The sequence below is a fragment of the Gossypium hirsutum genome, chromosome A12, assembly GCF_007990345.1.
Source record: "Gossypium hirsutum isolate 1008001.06 chromosome A12, Gossypium_hirsutum_v2.1, whole genome shotgun sequence".
NCBI classification, from domain to species: Eukaryota; Viridiplantae; Streptophyta; class Magnoliopsida; order Malvales; family Malvaceae; genus Gossypium; species Gossypium hirsutum.
The window spans coordinates 37,707,650-37,726,738 of NC_053435.1; the positions used below are offsets into that span (position 1 = coordinate 37,707,650).

The following is a 19,089-nucleotide window of genomic DNA, read 5'->3' on the forward strand; positions in this document are numbered from 1 at the left end:
AAATATAAATTTATCGATTTTAACTAGCACATCTTCAATAATACCCCTAAGAAATCTTATAGTTTTATCTGGTAATTCAATGCTCATCCTAGTCTGTTTGGGTTTCCAAAGACCTAGTTGTTTAAACATTTTGTAAGGCATGACCTCAATACTAGCCCCTAAATTAGCTAATGCATTATCGAAATGTAAACTACCAATAAGCAAGGAATTGTAAAACTTCCTGGATCTTTCAATTTGTTGGGCAGCTTATTCTGTAGAATAGCTGAGCAAACCGCGTTCAGCTCCACATGCGACCTTTCGTCTAACTTTCGTTGATTTGCTAGAAGCTCCTTTAAAAATTTGAATTTGTTCGGCATCTGCGAAAGTGCTTCAATAAACGGTAGGTTAATATGTAGTTTCTTTAAAAGTTTAACGAATTTACCAAATTGTTCATTTGAGCGGTCTTTCCTTGTCGCATTGGGGTATGGCACACGGGGTTTATATTCTGTACTTACCAGTTTCTGCTCATTGTGGTCTACCTCACCATTACCTTTGCTTATCTCAGTTTCTTGCCTTGGTTCTGGTTCAGGTGTGACTAACCCTTCCTCATCTTGACTAGTAATCGTGTTGAGTTGCTCCCTTGGGTTAGATTCAGTCTTGCTTGGTAGGCTACCTTGTGGTCGTTCAGAAATCAACTTGGCAAGCTATCCAATCTGAGTTTCGAGCCCTTGGATCGATGCTTGTTGATTCTTAAGTGCTATCTTGGTAATCTTAAAACGAGTTTCTGACATCGATATAAATTTGGTTAGCATCTCCTCAAGGTTCGGCTTCTTTTCTTGCTGGTAAAGTGGTTGTTGAAAACCCAGAGGATGTTGTGGCCATTGATTTCCTTGACCGCCCCACGAGAAATTGGGATGGTTCCTCCAACCTGCATTATAAGAGGTACTAGAATTATTGTTACCCATATATTGGACTTGTTCCTCCCCGATGCTAAGGTTGAAGGGTTGATATTCTGTGCATGCTCCTCTTCCATTCGAATCACACCTCATCACTGGATGTACCTGAGTAGAACCACACAAACCGTCAATCTTTTTATTTAAGAGTTCTACTTGGTTAGATAGCATAGTAACCGCGTCGAGGTTGAAAACATCGGCTGCTTTTGTTGGCTTTGTTCTCATAACTTGCCACTGATAGCTATTCAGTGACATCTCTTCAATAAATTTGTAGGCCACCTCAAGTGTCTTATTATTGATAGTTCCTCCAGCGGCTGCATCAATCATCTGCCGAATCGAAGGATTCAGGCCATTATGGAACGTTTGAACCTGTAGCCAAAGTGGTAACCCATGGTGAGGGCATCTTCGCAAAAGGTCCTTATATCTCTCCCATGCATCGTAGAGTGTTTCTAAACCCATCTACACAAAAGAAGAGATATCATTACGTAATTTGGCTGTTTTAGCCGGTGGAAAATATTTTAATAAAAAATTTTTGGTCATTTGTTCCCAAGTAGTGATTGACCCTCGTGGTAACGAGTTCAACCATTGTTTATCCTTATTTCTTAACGAAAAGGGAAACAACTGAAGGCAAATGGTGTCATTAGAAACACCATTAATTTTGAAGGTATCGCAAAATTCTAGGAAATTTGCCAAGTGAACGTTGGGACCCTCGTCCTGTAAACCATAAAACTGAACAAATTATTGTATCATTTGAATTGTGTTAGGTTTCAGTTCAAAATTATTTGTAGCAATAGCAGGTCTAACTATACTTGACTCAGTTCCTGTTAAATTAGGTTTAGCATAATCATCATAGTGCGCATAGCAGGATTTTAATTAACAGCAATTGCAGGAGGTAGTGGATTTTCTTGGTTTTCAGCCATCTCCTCGGTTGTGGTTTGAATATTGTCCTCTTGCTCATTCTCTGTGTATTTTAAGCTTCGCCTTATTTCTCTTTGGTTTCTGTGAACTGTGCGACTGATCTCACTGTCAAAAAGTAATGGTCTTGACGGGTTTCTTCTAGTCATAAACTATAAGAACCTACCAGAAAAAGGGAAAAAGAAGAATTAGTAATAAAATTAGAATAAAATTTAAATTGCAATAAAAGTAAATGGCTAAAGTAATAAAAATTAAGTGTTCCTAATATCTTAGCTCCCTAGCAACGGTGCCAAAAACCTGATACGTGATATTCGTGACAGGTTTTAAAAATTTATAATGAATTGTTCTTGAAACTAACTACTATCACGATGAAGGCAAGTGTACCTATCGTACAGTAGTATAGCTTTAGCAAGACCGGATTGTCGAACCCAAAGGAACTAAAAGTACTAGTAATGACTATATTTTTATTATCTAGCATAAGAATAATGGGGTTTGTTTTAACTAACTAATTTACTAAACAAAGAATTCATAGAAAATAGAATTGGGGAATTACTTTTAGAAAACTCGATTGATTGAGACAATGCCTAACGAAAAATCCACCTAGACTTCACTTGTTATTTGACTCTGAATCAAACAATTTATTAATTTGACTTGATCCATAGAAATCCCTAAGTTATATTATTATCTCTCTCGATACTAACAACGTCTAACCCTAGGTGGAATAATTGATGTAACACCCCCGTACCCGAGACCATCGTTGGAGTCAAGCACGAAGTGTTACTAAACTTAATTCATCAATTAAACAACTTAAACAACTTATTACCAACCATGCATGACAACCAAGCATATGCACATCACCAATATCAAACATAACATAAATAGCTAGATTTATAAGTCAGAATCATTAGCTCACTAAAGACCAATATATTTGGCCAAATAATAATAACACATGTTATAAAATTAGGTCCCTATACATGCCACTCACTTGATAAATCTAGCATATGTGTTTATACTATCAAGGTGTTGGCTTGATAGTGTGATGCTGCCTTCGACGGTCTCCAACCCTGAGCTAACCTGAAAACACTAAAAGAAATGGAAAGGAGGGGGGGTAAGCTTTATGCTTAGTAAGCTCACATGAAATAATAATAAGCAATTTACTAACATGCTTCCCACAATATAACTAACTCATTTGTACATTTACACATGTTCTGGTTAAGATGTTTTCTTACGTAATAGTCACTAAATCATTTATAATTAGAGTTAAAGAACTCTAAATTAAGATCCGTAAATTTTCCCAAAAACTAGACTCATATATCTTTCCACCATAAAATTTTCAGAATTTTTAGTCTAGCCAATAAGTACAGTTTATTATTCAAAATCTCCCCTGTTTTGTTGTTTAACGGCTTCGACCTTTCTTCACTAAAATTTATTTATCTCATAGTAAAAAAGTCGGATGATGCTCTCGTTGTTTTTATTAAAAGTAGACTCATCAAATATTCTAGGAATATAAATTATAGCCCAAAATTATTTTTCTATAATTTTTAACAATTTTTCCAAGTCAGAACAGGGGATCTCGAATTCATTCAAACAATGTCTTACAAGAATTCAAATATCACATAATATGGAATTCTTTTGCTTCCCCTGTTTCTTTTATTTGAAAATAGACTCAATAAAATTTAATTACATATTTTATTTGAAATTTAATTCAACTTACACAATTTTTGGTAAATTTTCAAATTCATGCACTGTTGCTGTCCAACACTGTTTTACTACTAAAGTTCACTTTTGCACAATTTCACTTAATCCCTTCCATTTTACCGAGGTTCCCTCAAATATCGAGCATATTGCTCATAAATTCAAATAAACATATACTTGCACTTGTTCATCACATAATCACTTTCACATTTATTTTCACTTAATCGATTTCCCGTTGAACTCATCGGAATAATAACAGATACACAATTGCCTGCACATTTTCTCATTTCCACACTTGTAGCCGAAGCTATCTGATACGCATAGTAGCCTGCACTTAGTACTACACATGCGACCAATTATCCGGTACACGTAGTAGACTGCACTTAGTACTACACACGTGACCTAACCATCTGATGCACGTAGTAGCCTACACTTAGTACTACACGCATGATCGAAGTTTTCAGGTACGCATAGTAGCCTGCACTTAGTACTACACATGCGACCAATTATCTGGTACACGTAGTAGCCTGCACTTAGTACTACACACGTGACCTCACAATAGCTCATTCGTATCGTTTCTATTCCGAAGGTTCAACAGGGAAATTCCTCACTTTTCAACATTTTACTAAATCGTCCATAATCAATTTAAATTCATAATTTACATCAAATAATCATTTGATAGGCAGCCATATTTCATATGATATCAAAATATATTAACATAAAAAGAATCGATAGATTATTTATATACGAACTTACTCGAAGTGTCGATCTCACTATCCATAGTACCAGTTGTCCATTCATAGTATAATAAGACACAACTCAAATAGAAAACCAGCTTTTAAGAATTTACATAACATAAATCACATATTTCATATATCACTTGTCATGTATCATCATTTTCTTGCACTTCATGTAACATTCTTTCATGTCACATTTCCACATCATAAACACCATTCCATCAACTTTTCCAATATATTAAATCATACAATCTATGAAATAATAGTAAGAAATATAATTTAAACATAACATTGCATTATTATTATCATACGAACTTACCTCGATACAAAATATTAGCAATCGGGCCTATTCCTTGTAAACTTTGTTTTTCCCTCGATCACGACTTGAATCTCGTTTCTCTTGATCTATAATACCAAATTAATTTATTTAATACATACATTCATCAAAACAGCCTTTAATACGAACTTTGACAAAATTACCATTTTGCCCCTAAACTTTTTCATAATTACACTTTTGCCCCTAGGCTCGGGAATTAAACTTCAGCCCTTATTCTTATGTTTTATGACATGCTGATCATTTTTCTCTTCTATGACAACATCAAATTCTCACTCTAACATGCACTTATGACTATTAGGTATTTGTACCGATTAAGCCCTTTTACTCGTTTTCACTTAAAACCAAGTAGCACAAGTTGTCTAACATAATTTAAAACCTCATATTCTATCATAAAACACCAAAATACACAAATTTCACTTATGGGTATTTTTCCAAATACGAACCCTAGGTTGAATTATTGCTAGCATAAGCTTAATCAAGTTACCGAGATTCTAAAAACGTAAAGAACTTGAAAAACGGGGCTAGAACAGACTTACTATTGAGCTTGGAAAGCTTGAAAACCCTAGCCATGGCTTCCCCCATGCTAATTTTGGCCTCCATATGGAGAAGATAACCATTTTGTGTTATTTTTCCCATTTTATTTCATTTAATATACAAATGACCAAAATGCCCTTACTACTAAACTTTCAAAAAAATTCCATCCATGTCCAATTTTTGTCCACAAACTTCAAAATGGTCTAATTACCATTTAAGGACCTTTGATTTAAAAACTCATAACAATTAAACACTTCTTACATGTAAAACTCAACTTTTGCACTTTTTATAATTTAGTCCTTTTGACCAAATTGAGTGCCCAAACATCGAAATTTTTGAACGAAATTTTCACAAAATCATTCCGTGAAATCGTAGACCATAAAAATATAATAAAAATAAATTTTCCTTGACGAATTTGTGGTCCTGAAACCACTGTTCCGACTAAGCCCAAAATCAGGATGTTACAATTGAAATCTCTTTTTAATTAACTCCCTAGGGTTGTATTAACTCGATCTATAGATCCCTTTATTAGGTTTCACCCTAATTTGGTAAAATCTTGTCACCCTATCTCTAGGCACGCAATCAACTCCGCTTAATTATGAAAAATGTACTCTTAGACAAGGTCTATTCCTCCTCTGAATAAGAGCTTATTTGAATCAATATCCTGGAATATCAAAACAAGAATTAAGAACAAGTCAAATATTTATCATACACTTCAAATAATAATAACAAGATCTGTCTTAGGTTTCATTTCCCTTAAGTATTTAGGGGTTTTAGCTCATAACTAAAAAGGTAAACATCTCAGAAGAATAATGAGTACAAAACATAAAGAAAAACCCAAAACTCCTGAAGGGAAATTGAGGGGAGATCTTCAGTCTTGATGATGAATCCGGCTTCTGAGATAGATCAATCGGCTTTCCTTGAGTAGTTCCCTGCTTCCCTCTCTGTGTGTCCTTTTCCTCCTCCTCTAGGGTGTGTTTATAGGCTTTGGAATGCGTACAAACCCTCAAAATTGGCCTTTTCCGAATTGGACTAAACTTGGGCTCGGCAAGGACACGCCCGTGTGCAATTGCTTAAGGCCATGGTCAAGCCGGTTAAATAGGCACGGGCGTATGGTCCACTCGTGTGAGTCGTGCTTTGATTCTGCCAAATTGACTCGGCCGTGTGGTCTGCCGGTGTGAGGAGGTCTAGGCCGTGTTGATTTCGTACGTTGGCCCATTTTCTCCGTTTTTGGCCTGTTTCTCATTCTTTCCATTCTTTTATGCTCACCTATGTATAAAACATGAAATTAAGGTATTAAGAGCATCGAATTCACAAATTTTAAGGAAAAATCATCCATAAAATGTACTAAGCATGGGATAAAAATATGTATGAATTACGATTTATCACTGGACACTATGGTTGTGGAACCCAAACTCTACCACCACCGGAGTATCCTCCTCCAATCTTATCATTGCCTTGGTCGATTATTCTCCATACCTCCAATCCAGGAATTCCATTCAACATTCAAGAAGTTTCAGCCCTCTTCCTATCTTATGATTATATATCTATATTTTTCAATATATCTATCTTTGTACATTGAGGACAATGTACATCTTAAGTGTGGGGGGCCTTTTATATCATTATCAGAAAAATCCTGGAATTTTGTCTTGTTCTCAAATAATTTTCTCATATCATCATTAGAATGAATTTTGATTAATTTATGATTTTTATTAATATGTCTTGAATTAAAACATAGGCATTTATGCATTGATTATTTAAACTTTAAGGAATTAGAGAATCAAGCATGATAAGTTGATTTTTAAGAATTAAAAATTTTTAGGTTGTTTCCTCAAGTTTAGGTATTATCTTGAGTTAAAATTCACAGGTTTAAAAATCAAAAGGCCATAATTTTTGTAAGATCTTGAGCCTTTAGAGCATCTATTATTTCTTCCATGCTCACTTTTATTGTTGCTTTGAGTGCATCAATATTGAATTGTCATTCTAGAACTTGCTTGATTATGCATGTCGAGACCCCACCATTTGATTTGATATGTCGAGATGATAAAGGCACTTAGGTTTAACCCACTCACTCCATAAAAGCCTACCTTCACAATTAACCCTTAGTGAACCCCTTGAGCCTAACAACCCATTCATTGATTTATCCTCAACATTAACTCTTAACCCATTATTGTTGAAATCCCCTAAATTAACTTGATCTCTATTTTTGTCGAGATTTGATCTGAATAAATTACTTAGCTATGTTTTTTTTGATAGATAGCCTATGTTATTTGACTCGTTCTTAAAAAAATACATATATATTAGTAGTAATTCGTTGTTTTTTGTGAGCTTAAGTGTTAATTTCATATTCCGAGAAGAAGGTCACTTGTATTCAATTAATGATTAGTTATTTTTCTAGTTAGGTAATTTTTCAATTCAATTTCGATTCTAACCTTTTCTTTCAGCTTGTGACCACACCCCCTAACCAAAGCCACGTTACAACCCTCTAAAGACCTTTTGATTGACGTATCATCTCAATATATAGTGGTGGAGATTTGATTTTCATGCAAGCCTGTGGTAATAACTTTTTATATTGACTAATGAGTGCTTCATTTATTGTCCTTAAACACCTCGAGTGATTTGAGTGAATCTTTAGTGGGGATGTTAAACTTTGTGATATTTTGAATCAAAGGTAATCACTTAAATAAGGGGAGACACCTATGTTTTCGTGATAAAATGCTCAACTTAGAATGTTTGAAACTTTAATGTTCTTCTACTTGAATTCTAATGTATGATTACTTATGGTTTATTTTGAGATATTGGCGATAGGGATTATAAGTTGAGAAGAATTTATTTTGATTGTGAGTTGAGGATTTTGCTTGAGGACAAGTAAACGCTTAAGTGTGGGGGTATTTGATAAACCATAATTTATACATATTTTTACCTCAAGCTTAGCACATTTATGGATGATTTCTCCTTAGATTTGGTGAATTCGATGCTCTTAATCCTTTAATTTCATGTTTTATACTTAGGTGAGCATAGAAGAGTAAAAAGAGCGAGAAACGGGCCAAAAACGGAGAAAACAGGCCAACATGGGAAATCAACATGGCCTAGACTTCCTCACACGAGTAGACCACATGCCCGTGCCTATTTAACAGCCTTGACCACGGTCTGAAGCAATCGCACACGGGCGTGTCACACGGGCGTGTCCCTGTCGGGCCCAAGTATTGTCCTATTTGAAAAAGGCCACTTTTGAGGGCTCTTAGGCATTCTAAAGCCTATTTAAAAATCAAAGGAGGCACTTAGAAGACACACAAGGAGTAGGAGGCAGGGGATTACTCAAGGAAAGCCGATTGATCCATCTCAGAAGCTGGACTCATCGTCAAGACTGAAGATCTTTCTTCAATTTCCTTCAGGAGTTTTGGGTTTTATTTATGTTTTGTTATCTTTATTCTTTTGAGATGTTTTCTTTCATAATTATGAACTAAACCCCCTAAATACCTAAGAGGAATGAAACCTAAGATGGATTTTGTTATTATTATCTGAATTGTATGATAAATATTTGACTTGTTCTTAATTATGTGTTCTTAATTCTTGTTTTAATATTCCAGGATATTGATTCAAGTTAATGCGCTTATTCAGAAGAGCAAAAGTCCTTGTCTAAGAGTAAATTTGTCGTAATTAAGCGGAGTTGATTGCACGCCTAGAGATAGGGTGACAAGATTTTGCCAGATTAGGGTGAAACCTAATAAGGGAATCCATAGATCAAGTTAATGCAACACTAGGGTGTTAATTAGAAAGAGATTTCAATTAATCAACCTAGGGTTAGACGCTATTAGTCACGAGAGAGATAATAATATAACTTAGGGATTTCTACAGATCAAGTCAAATGAATAAACCATCTGATTCAGAGTTAAATAACAAGTGAAGTCTAGGTGGATTTTTCCTTGAGTATTGTCTTAATCAATCGAGTTTTCCCAAAAGCTTTTCCCAATTTTCTCTCTGTGCACCCTTAGTTTAGTTAATTAGTTTAGATAAACAAATCCCTTAATTTTTAGGCTAGATAATAAAAAGAAAGTAATTACTAGTACTCTTGTTTCCTTTGGGTTTGACAATCCGGTCTTGCTAAAGCTATATTACTGTTCGATAGGTACACTTCCTTTATCGTGATAATAGTTAGTTTCAAGAACGATTAATTTTAAATTTTTAAAACCTGTCGCGAATATCACGTATCAGTAAGCATTACATGCTTAGTAAGTTCGTATAATGGAAAACTAAACTTACCAATCCCGTTATTGAAATCTAAGAACACAATATCATGTTTACCATCCATTAGTAATATTGCCTAAACACATCCATTCAATCAAACATGTTAGTCACCAAAAATCCTCATAGCAATCAAGTAAACATAGATGAGCTCATCATGCAATATTCTTTCAAGTCATTATCTATCAACATAACTAAAATTTCAATTTTGTCCCTAGGCTCGGAAAATGAAACTTCTGCAATTTACTCCCTTTTTCAAGCCTAACCAAAATCCCATTACAAATTTTACAGCACATGTATTCATAAAATTTTAGTATCAAAATTTTCAATTATTCCACCTAGAATTCAACACTCTAGTTTTCAATTATTCCACCTAGAATTTCATCAATTAAGGACCTCTAGAATTCAACTTTTGCATTTTATGTGATTTAGTCCTTCTCGTAATTAAACACTTAATTGATGAAATTTTCGTATGAAATTTTTCACACAACATGTCTATTATAATACAGACCATATAATGAAATAAAAATAAACCTTATTTTTGGATAGAATTTCTGGTCCCGAAACCACTGTTCCGATTTCACTGAAAAATGGGTTGTTACACACTTGCTTATTGAGCCATTCACTTCCATATCAGATGTATGCATATTAAACCAGCTGATCATAAGGCATATCCAGTCATGTATACTCAACACATATAATCACATCACATGCTTAAGCATATCAGAAGTATCATAGCTTAGGTAAGTACACTTACTCTTAGGACTTAGGATCCCCCTTTAACTCACTGACTTGTGCATTAATTATAGCCCAGCAGATCACTCAACTTTGCAACCTTAGCTTCAATGTTAAAAGCTCAAGTAAGCTTTTGTCTGCCTTTGTCCTTGCTTGTTGATGCTCCCAAATGATTTGGCACCTTGCATATAGATAAAACATATTGCAAATACATTACAAACAGCAAAAAATACAACTAAATAATTCTAGAATCATAGATCTAAACTTCTCATTTACAATACCGAAAAACTAGTTAGTTTTGCCGAAATAGGTGTTTAACCAATCAAATCTCATTTCTAATCTTAAATTTTGATTTCATATTTCCTAAATATCATCAAATTAGAGATCTAAACCATCAGTTTCATCTAATTACACGAATCTAATTTTTCGTTTGAAAAGGGAAAATGTTTAATTTGTTTAAATTCATTAAGGATTTTCTAAATTAAGATCAAATATCTTTTAATTAGATCAAAATGAGTTATAAACCACTTTAAAATAGTAGCTTAGCTTAATAATACGAGATCTATCATTTTCAAGCTAAAAATCGGTTGAAAATCAATTGATCTATTGAGCTCTTGATTAAATTAGTTGAAACTTGAAATAAAATAACAACATACTTGATTTAATGTTTTTTATGAATATCATGTATTTGGAGCTTTGATTATGTTATTTGATGAATTTGTAAAGTAATTTTTACTAGATTTTGATTTTAGGATTGAATTGTGAAAATGTCAAAATATTAGGGTTGGATAGTGAATTTGATATTTATTAGAGGCTGTTTGAAAGCCTAGTATATTTGGATAAAATGTGGACTTGAGAAAATTGGTTAATTTGATGAAATTCGAGTTAAGGGACTAAATTGCAAAAATAGTAATAATTTAGGGTAATTCTGTAATTTTGAAAAGTAAAAGGTTATTAATTGTAAAATGGTTTAGAAATGAAATATGTGCTAATAAATGAATAATTTTACATTTTAGATCAAAATCTCGTAGATACTCCTAGAAAAGGAAAAATAGCAGAATAGTTCCTGAACCTCTACAACGACTACAATTCAGTCCAGGTAAGTTTGTACGGTTAAACTTAACATTTTTATTAATTGGTGATTTGTATTATATATATTATGGTTGGAAATGAATTATTGTTTGAATTATAACATTGAATTGGATATTCGGCTTGAATTGAACGCGGGATTTGAGTACATTCATGTTTTGGTATATGACGGGGGTTTGGAGTGGAAATGGTATTTGAGGGAGATATCGGCATATTACCCAAGTAAACCAGGGTTCAGCATTTGTTGCGAACCCTCATTTTTTACTTTCTGTTTGGCGTGATTTTGGTGGATCAGCTCTTATGAGCTTCTGTTTAGCTCTCACGAGCTTCTATTCAGCTCTTTCGAGCTTCTGTTCAACTCTTATGAGCTTCTATTAGCATGATCTGGTGGAGAAGCTCTATGAGCTTCTGTTGACGATGTACTCTTACCTGTAAACCGTTCTTCGAATGGAAAATTTCTGTAAGGTAATTCAGTTAATGAATTTGGAAGATATGTTGTTTATTTCATATTAATCTGATTATGGAAAAATTTTATCGATTGAAGTTGTGAATGACAGATAGTTCTTTTGGATGGTTATTATTTTTTAAATTATTTTAATTAATTCGATAAGATTTATCGTTTAACTCATTGAACTTACTAAGCTTCATTAAGCTTACTTGTGTTGTTTAATGTCATTGTAGATTTTTGGATGGTTGGACGATCAGATCGGCACTCAAGTCACACTATCCAATTTATCTTGATAGTTTCTTTTGAAACGTTTAATTCAGATTATATGGCATGTATAGGCTTTTGTGCGATTTTGGTCAATGTTTTGTTTATGTAAATATTATGAATGATATTTTGTGTATATAACCAACTTGCATATTGTATAAGAATGAGGTATAATTGTGATGCTAGTATGTGTGATATATATGTATTTGAATTGTTGTGATTGTGGTAACTTTGTTAGGTATATTGACTAGGTGTTGTTTGAAAGAGTTGATGAATTGAATTGATGATTATTTTGTTGTGGAAATGTTAAATACTTGCGGTACCAATGAGAGTACATTGGTTAGACTCTATTTAAGTTGGTTTGACATGTTTATGGCTCTATTATTATCATTTTGATTGCTATTTTGATTGGTATTTGAGTTTCTTAAGGTCTAAGAAATCTTGAAATGGTAAACTTGTGTTTTAAGGTTCATTTTAAAGCCACACAAGCATGTGTCTCAGCCATGTGTGGCACACATCCATGCGACACGACCGTGTGTCCCCTGTAGGTTCAATGCATACAAGTCAGGCAGTTGCATAGCCTAGCACACGGCCTGGCACACAGGCGTGTGGCTTGGCTGTGTGACCCAAGCTAGTGAGTTACACAGGCATGGACATCGGCTGGGACACGGCCTGAAACACGGGGTGTGTATCAACCGGAGAGTCACACGGCCATGTAACTCCTGCAGTCCAAATTGTTCAACGTTTTCTTAAAATTTCCAAATGTTTTCGATTTTGTCCCGAATTTTTTCTATAGTATTTTTAGGTCCTCACGAACTCGATTAAGGGAAATTATGGATGTATTTGAATGAAATTTTATTATGTTTGTATTAATGTATGATTTGAATGTTTTACTATTCTATTAGTTTGGTAATACTCCGTAACCCTGTTCTAACGATGGATACGGGTTAGGCGTGTTACAAGTTTAATCATAAAAATTTAGAATGTTACCTCAATTAAAAGAAAAAGATGAGTTATGAGTCATACTCGAGCTAGGACATGTGGAGAACAATAAAGAAATTGAGGAAGAAAACTTGAAGATTCTTTAAAATTAAAAGAGGAATTTGTGTTTAGAAAGCTTAAGAATAAAAAATGATGAATCAATTTTGAGAGGAAAGCTCTAATTTGGTATTTGGAAAATTTTTTGAATGAAGAGAGAAATGAGAGGGAAAGGACGGTAGGGGTTGTTAAACAAGCAACCAATTTTCAAAAATTGGGTCATTACCCATTTAATCACCTCTAGTTTCTTCCATTTTTCAAATAGTTCCTTCTTTTCAATTAAAGCTTATTTTCTAAATTATTTTCAAATCCGGCCTCATTTTAAAAATGCATTTTAAGAAAATTTATTCTCAGACACCTAATTTTAATTTCTTAACCCATAATTTTAGTTCTAATTATTTTAATATTTTATTTGAATTATCTAACCTAATTCTGATTTCTGATTCACTAACCCTTGAGTTTTGAACTTGATTTTCGGAATGTGATAGTTAATATCACTCACTTGGATATTTAGCAAGAAAGTTTAAACATATTAATACAGATAACAAACTCAAGGAACAAAAGAACTCACCAAAAACCTTCACTTAGAGCTTTCTACTCAACGGGTTCTTTTCCCTTAGCACTAAGACCTTCTCCTGTATCTTTGGCTAAAACAATCAAATAACTTTTAAATATAAAAACAACCAAACCTCAATAACATAACATGAATCATTAAACATGCAAATAGTTCCCAAATGGAAGATTTCTTCCTATCCGATATTCAAATGGAAACCTTACTAAACCGCTCTTACAACAACTTCTTTCTATCTAGCAAAACTTGAAGGATTTATGAAATTACTAGTAGATGACTTAAACAAAGAAGCTTCTACAAGCTTAAAAAACAGCTCTTCCGTTAGCGATGAAGAACACCTCTAGGTTTTCTTTGATAATAACGAAGACAAGTAAAGAAGATGAAAAGAAAAATTTCTCTCCACTATCAGATTGTCCTATTTATAGCTATATCTAGCCGAAATCCCACTCAGGGTTAATCTCTAATCAGTAATCATGCACACACACTTCAAGTAATTAATCACATCATATAAGGCTCCCCAAGTGTCATGGTTATTGACACGTTACCTTCACTACGATGCTAGATGACTTAAACGTGTCCCACTAACCACTACAATTACATCTGCGATAACACAAAACACAGGTGGCAGACTTATTAGTGGGAGAGTTCGCCAATCAAGGACCTTGCTAATATAGGGAACTTGCCAACTGCAAAATAAGATTCTACAAACTCGGCGAAGCTCAGTGAAATACTTCGCCAGGAAATTCGTCAATGCTAATCAGTCTAAGTCTCGTGACTTAGGCAGTCTCACCAAAAAAATCTCCCAAACAATACCATCTCACCAAATGAGGGTGTGACATATACAGAACTAGGAAGACCACCTTTCCATCCACTATACGTTTATAGGAACAAGATTCATCAACATTTTGCTCAAATCCAAAATTTTTTATCACTTAATCAAATCTTTGATTCCATAAGCGAGATACTTACTTAAGTCCATATATGAATCTTAGAAACTTGCGAACTTTATTCTCATTTCTTTTAGCTATATATCTGGTAGGCTACACCATGCAGATGTTTTCTTCAAAATAGTTGTTTATAAATTTTGTCTTGACATCCATTTCATACACACCCAACCAGACTATCGGATCCGAGTGCATGATGTCACATTATATTATCGGAGCAACTCGGACTATTTAGAACTATATCATTAAATACCATAACCTAATCAAACATTAATATTATCACATAAGTAAATCAAGATGCAACATAAAAATACATATATTTATCATGTTAAAAATACATATATTTATCATGTTCGAATTTATCTCATGCCCACGAAGGTATTCGTAAAACTTCAAAAGTGATTTGAGAATAGGTGGTGAAATAGTATGTACGGTCACAACAAGGAAATAGGAGATGTCGCGGCATCCCTAAAAACATGGCATGGTCACAACAAGATAAGGGCAAGTCGTGATGTTAAGAAAGAATGCCGCGAAGTTGAGGTACAGGATGCTATAATAAGACTTTTGTTCAACTCAAAGTATCCAAATTGTACATATCTTATCTGCAAACATATTATTCCCTACCAATTGATTTTAGCATTAGAAATTATCATATCTTATCTAAATTGTACAAACTGTTATCCTCTTTTTACTTCAATATAATTTTGGTACTTCGATTGTTGATAGAAATATTCAAGGGTATTGATGGTTAAATTGATTAGTTTTGTTTAGAACTAAGAATGATGGTTTAAAGGGATTGTACTAAGGGGGATCATTCGTTGTTTCTGTTGTCTTGCTTAATTTGGCTTTGCTCAAAAAATTTTTGAATGGGAAGATTGTTGGGGCAAGTATTTTTTTATGTAGTTTGTGAGTGCCAATGGTAGTGACCACTGTGACAAGTAGAATAACTTCCTATTTTTGGAGCTGGCAAATTTTTAAACAAAATCCTTGAGCTATGAATCTTGATGAAACTATGGAAATATATTAGCCCATCTAAGAAGATCAATCCATCTGAAGCAAAAAATTCTTGAAGATTGGATTTTATCAAAACAAATCAAGCAACTGGATCCCTTGAAATAAGGAGATTGGATCGAGACTACATTGAAGACTTATCTCCAATTATCCAATATTATCTTGGACTTTATTATTGTATTGTATATTTTATTTAGCTACTTTTGTAATGACCCGGAATTGGAGTTAGAATTAATCAGGTTAGTTGGTTGGGTTGGTGGTTTGGTGGGACTATTAAGTTGGTTTTCACGTTTTAAGAGCAGAATGAGCTTACTAGTTCAGTGACTAGCTCTTTGGGGTAGCTTACCTTTTGTCTTAGGTTTGAGTCCACATGTGTGCAATGTAGGAAATATTTTACTTTTTGGTTTCTGTAACACCCCTAAACTCAGCCCGGACGTTATGGCCAGATCCAGTGTGTCTCATTGAAATATTTTATATAAAACCTTGTTTTCATTGAAAACACTTCTTTGAAATAAAAACCTTGAGTAAAATCCCAGCTTGTATTTGTTGCTTTCAAAGTGAGGTGTATTTTAAAGAAAAACTATTCCTTCTTGTATGATAATAATTACTTTGTAAAATCTCTTTTCAGTTGAGGAAGCTTTATTTAAAACAGATGATCTATAAAAACTTGTCATTTAAAAATTGAGTTGTGAAAGCGTAGTATTTAAAAACAGTTATGGTTTAGGAAAACCATGTTCTACTTCTAACAAATATAAAGCATAAAAATAATAATAATCCTAATTTGAAATAATAACCACAGGAAAGGCCTTATTACATTCCAGACTGAATTAACATAAAATACTAGAAATTATATGTTTAAGGAAACAAGTCCAAGTCGTCTTGCTAGTTGGCCACCTCGGAGCCCCTCCTACCGTCGAACCACCTACTGAGGATCACCTGAGAAAAATAGAAGAGGGGGTGAGTTTTCAAAAACCCAGTGTGTACAACCCTATGCAAATAGGAAAGCATGCAATAGCAAGTCATTTTGGGCCTGAGCCCAATTCAATATCAGAACAGAAGTAAAGCAATCAAATATGCACACCCATCTAACCGCTACACACCATCTCCATCCCCCGATACACTCCATGTGGGGATACAAATATCGACCCACCCATCCGATACACTCCAATGGCAGCCCGATTGCGGTACTACCTAACGTTGCAGCAAAGCTACTAATCATATATTGGCCTTAAAAAGCCATCGGTGGATCCACGGTCGTCAAGCATCCATGCGATCCTCATATACTTCCTCCGTTCCATAATTCCTAACCCATATGCAACCTAAACAAAATTTCATATGGATGCAGCAGGTACACATGCAACATCCATTAATCTTACATTCAACACATAAGGGTATTTTAGTCATTCTCGCCCTTAGGGGCATTTCGTAATTTCTCTTTATTATGGGTTTATTACCTATCTTGGCCCGTTAACAAGTCCTCGTTGGCTAAAGTGAACAGATACTATGCACCATGTAGGATTCCAGAGAACTTCTTGTATGATAATAATTACTTTGTAAAATCTCTTTTCAGTTGAGGAAGCTTTATTTAAAACAGATGATCTATAAAAACTTGTCATTTAAAAATTGAGTTGTGAAAACGTAGTATTTAAAAACAGTTATGGTTTAGGAAAACCATGTTCTACTTCTAACAAATATAAAGCATAAAAATAATAATAATCCTAATTTGAAATAATAAACACAGGAAAGGCCTTATTACATTCCAGACTGAATTAACATAAAATACTAGAAATTATATGTTTAAGGAAACAAGTCCAAGTCGTCTTGCTAGCTGGCCACCTCGGAGTCCCTCCTACCGTCGAACCACCTACTGAGGATCACCTAAGAAAAATAAAAGGGGGGTGAGTTTTCAAAAACCCAGTGTGTACAACCCTATGCAAATAGGAAAGCATGCAATAGCAAGTCATTTTGGGCCTGAGCCCAATTCAATATCAGAACAGAAGTAAAGCAATCAAATATGCACACCCATCTAACCGCTACACACCATCTCCATCCCACGATACACTCCATGTGGGGATACAAATATCGACCCACCCATCCGATACACTCCAATGGTAGCCCGATTGCGGTACTACCTAACGTTGCAGCAAAGCTACTAATCATATATTGGCCTTAAAAAGCCATCGGTGGATCCACGGTCCTCAAGCATCCATGCGATCCTCATATACTTCCTCCGTTCCATAATTCCTAACCCATATGCAACCTAAACAAAATTTCATATGGATGCAGCAGGTACACATGCAACATCCATAAATATTACATTCAACACATAAGGGTATTTTAGTCATTCTCGCCTTTAGGGGCATTTCGTAATTTCTCTTTATTATGTGTTTATTACCTATCTTGGCCCGTTAACAAGTCCTCGTTGGCTAAAGTGAATAGATACCATGCACCATGTAGGATTCCAGAGAAGAGGAGGTGGGTCATTAAGACCGCTTAAGTACCAAGCTCTCTTTAGATCCAATCCTAGACATGCATATACCCATTGCCACACCTTAACCTTATGACTCATCCACGGTTGCAAGTAATTAACTATTTAAGTTTTATGTCTGTTTAAGCAGTTATTAGATACTAGGCCCAAAAACCCCCTTACGAGGCCCAAACAGGTCTACATACATGCATATGGGCCACTAGGCCCAATCTCATTCATATGGCCCATTAGGTCCAAATCACATCCATATGGCCCATCGACCCCAATCACATTCATAGTCATGCAATCATATGATTTTCCATCATTTAGTATCAAATTGCCAATTTTGCCTATTATAGCCCTACAGCCCATTCTGGCCCGGTTCACACATACACGGCCCAAGCCCATGGAATCACTCATGGGGCCTCTGATAACCTATCGATCTCCCCCTTACGAGTGTTCGCGCACTCGCAAGACTATTGTAGCCAGACTTTCAGCTTTTCGGCATTTCGGGATTTGTCGATCTACTCTGTGTGTGCAGTGTATGTACACACCTAGTACTAAAACTTGTTGCGATCTCCTTAGCCAGGAACCTACAAATGATATCACTCAACGATTAATCACATGCTTATCAAATACGATCACCAAAAGTCAAAAATCTCACATTTGCCTTACCTTGAACGACAAGCCTTGTAGACCTTCCTTGATCACTAATCACGAGTATTCCTTAAATCCAAACCCCAAAATGCCTAAAGACCAATTCGGCATAGATCTAAAATTTGAGATTCGATAACAAGAATTGGGTGAAGTAGAGGGAGTAGTGGCAACACAAAGGGTCTTCAGCCAAAGAGGTATTCAGCTTTTGAGATTTGTATGGTGAAAGGGGTTAGTCGGTACAAATAAGAAAAAGAGAAGAAGGAATCGGCTAAAACCAAAGGTGAATCAAAAGAGAATTTGAGTAGAGAAAGAATGGAAAATTGGCAAGCAAGGAACAAGGAATTTGACTTCTGAGCACTTAGAGAGAAAAGTGTTTCGATATCACAAAAAAACAAACAATTCGGCTACAGGAAGAGAAGCAATTTCAGCATTTCCCTAGAATCTAAAATCGGCACCTTATATATTATAGC

The 19,089-nt window shown here is 34.7% G+C and overlaps 1 non-coding gene across 1 annotated transcript; it reads left to right on the forward strand.

Annotated features, from left to right (window-relative positions):
• The first annotated feature begins 1,317 nt into the window (after nucleotides 1–1,317).
• LOC121212026 (small nucleolar RNA R71) lies at nucleotides 1,318–1,424 on the forward strand. The gene has a single exon (XR_005907238.1). It is a non-coding gene; the product is annotated as a small nucleolar RNA R71 (small nucleolar RNA).
• Nucleotides 1,425–19,089: the final 17,665 nt, after the last annotated feature.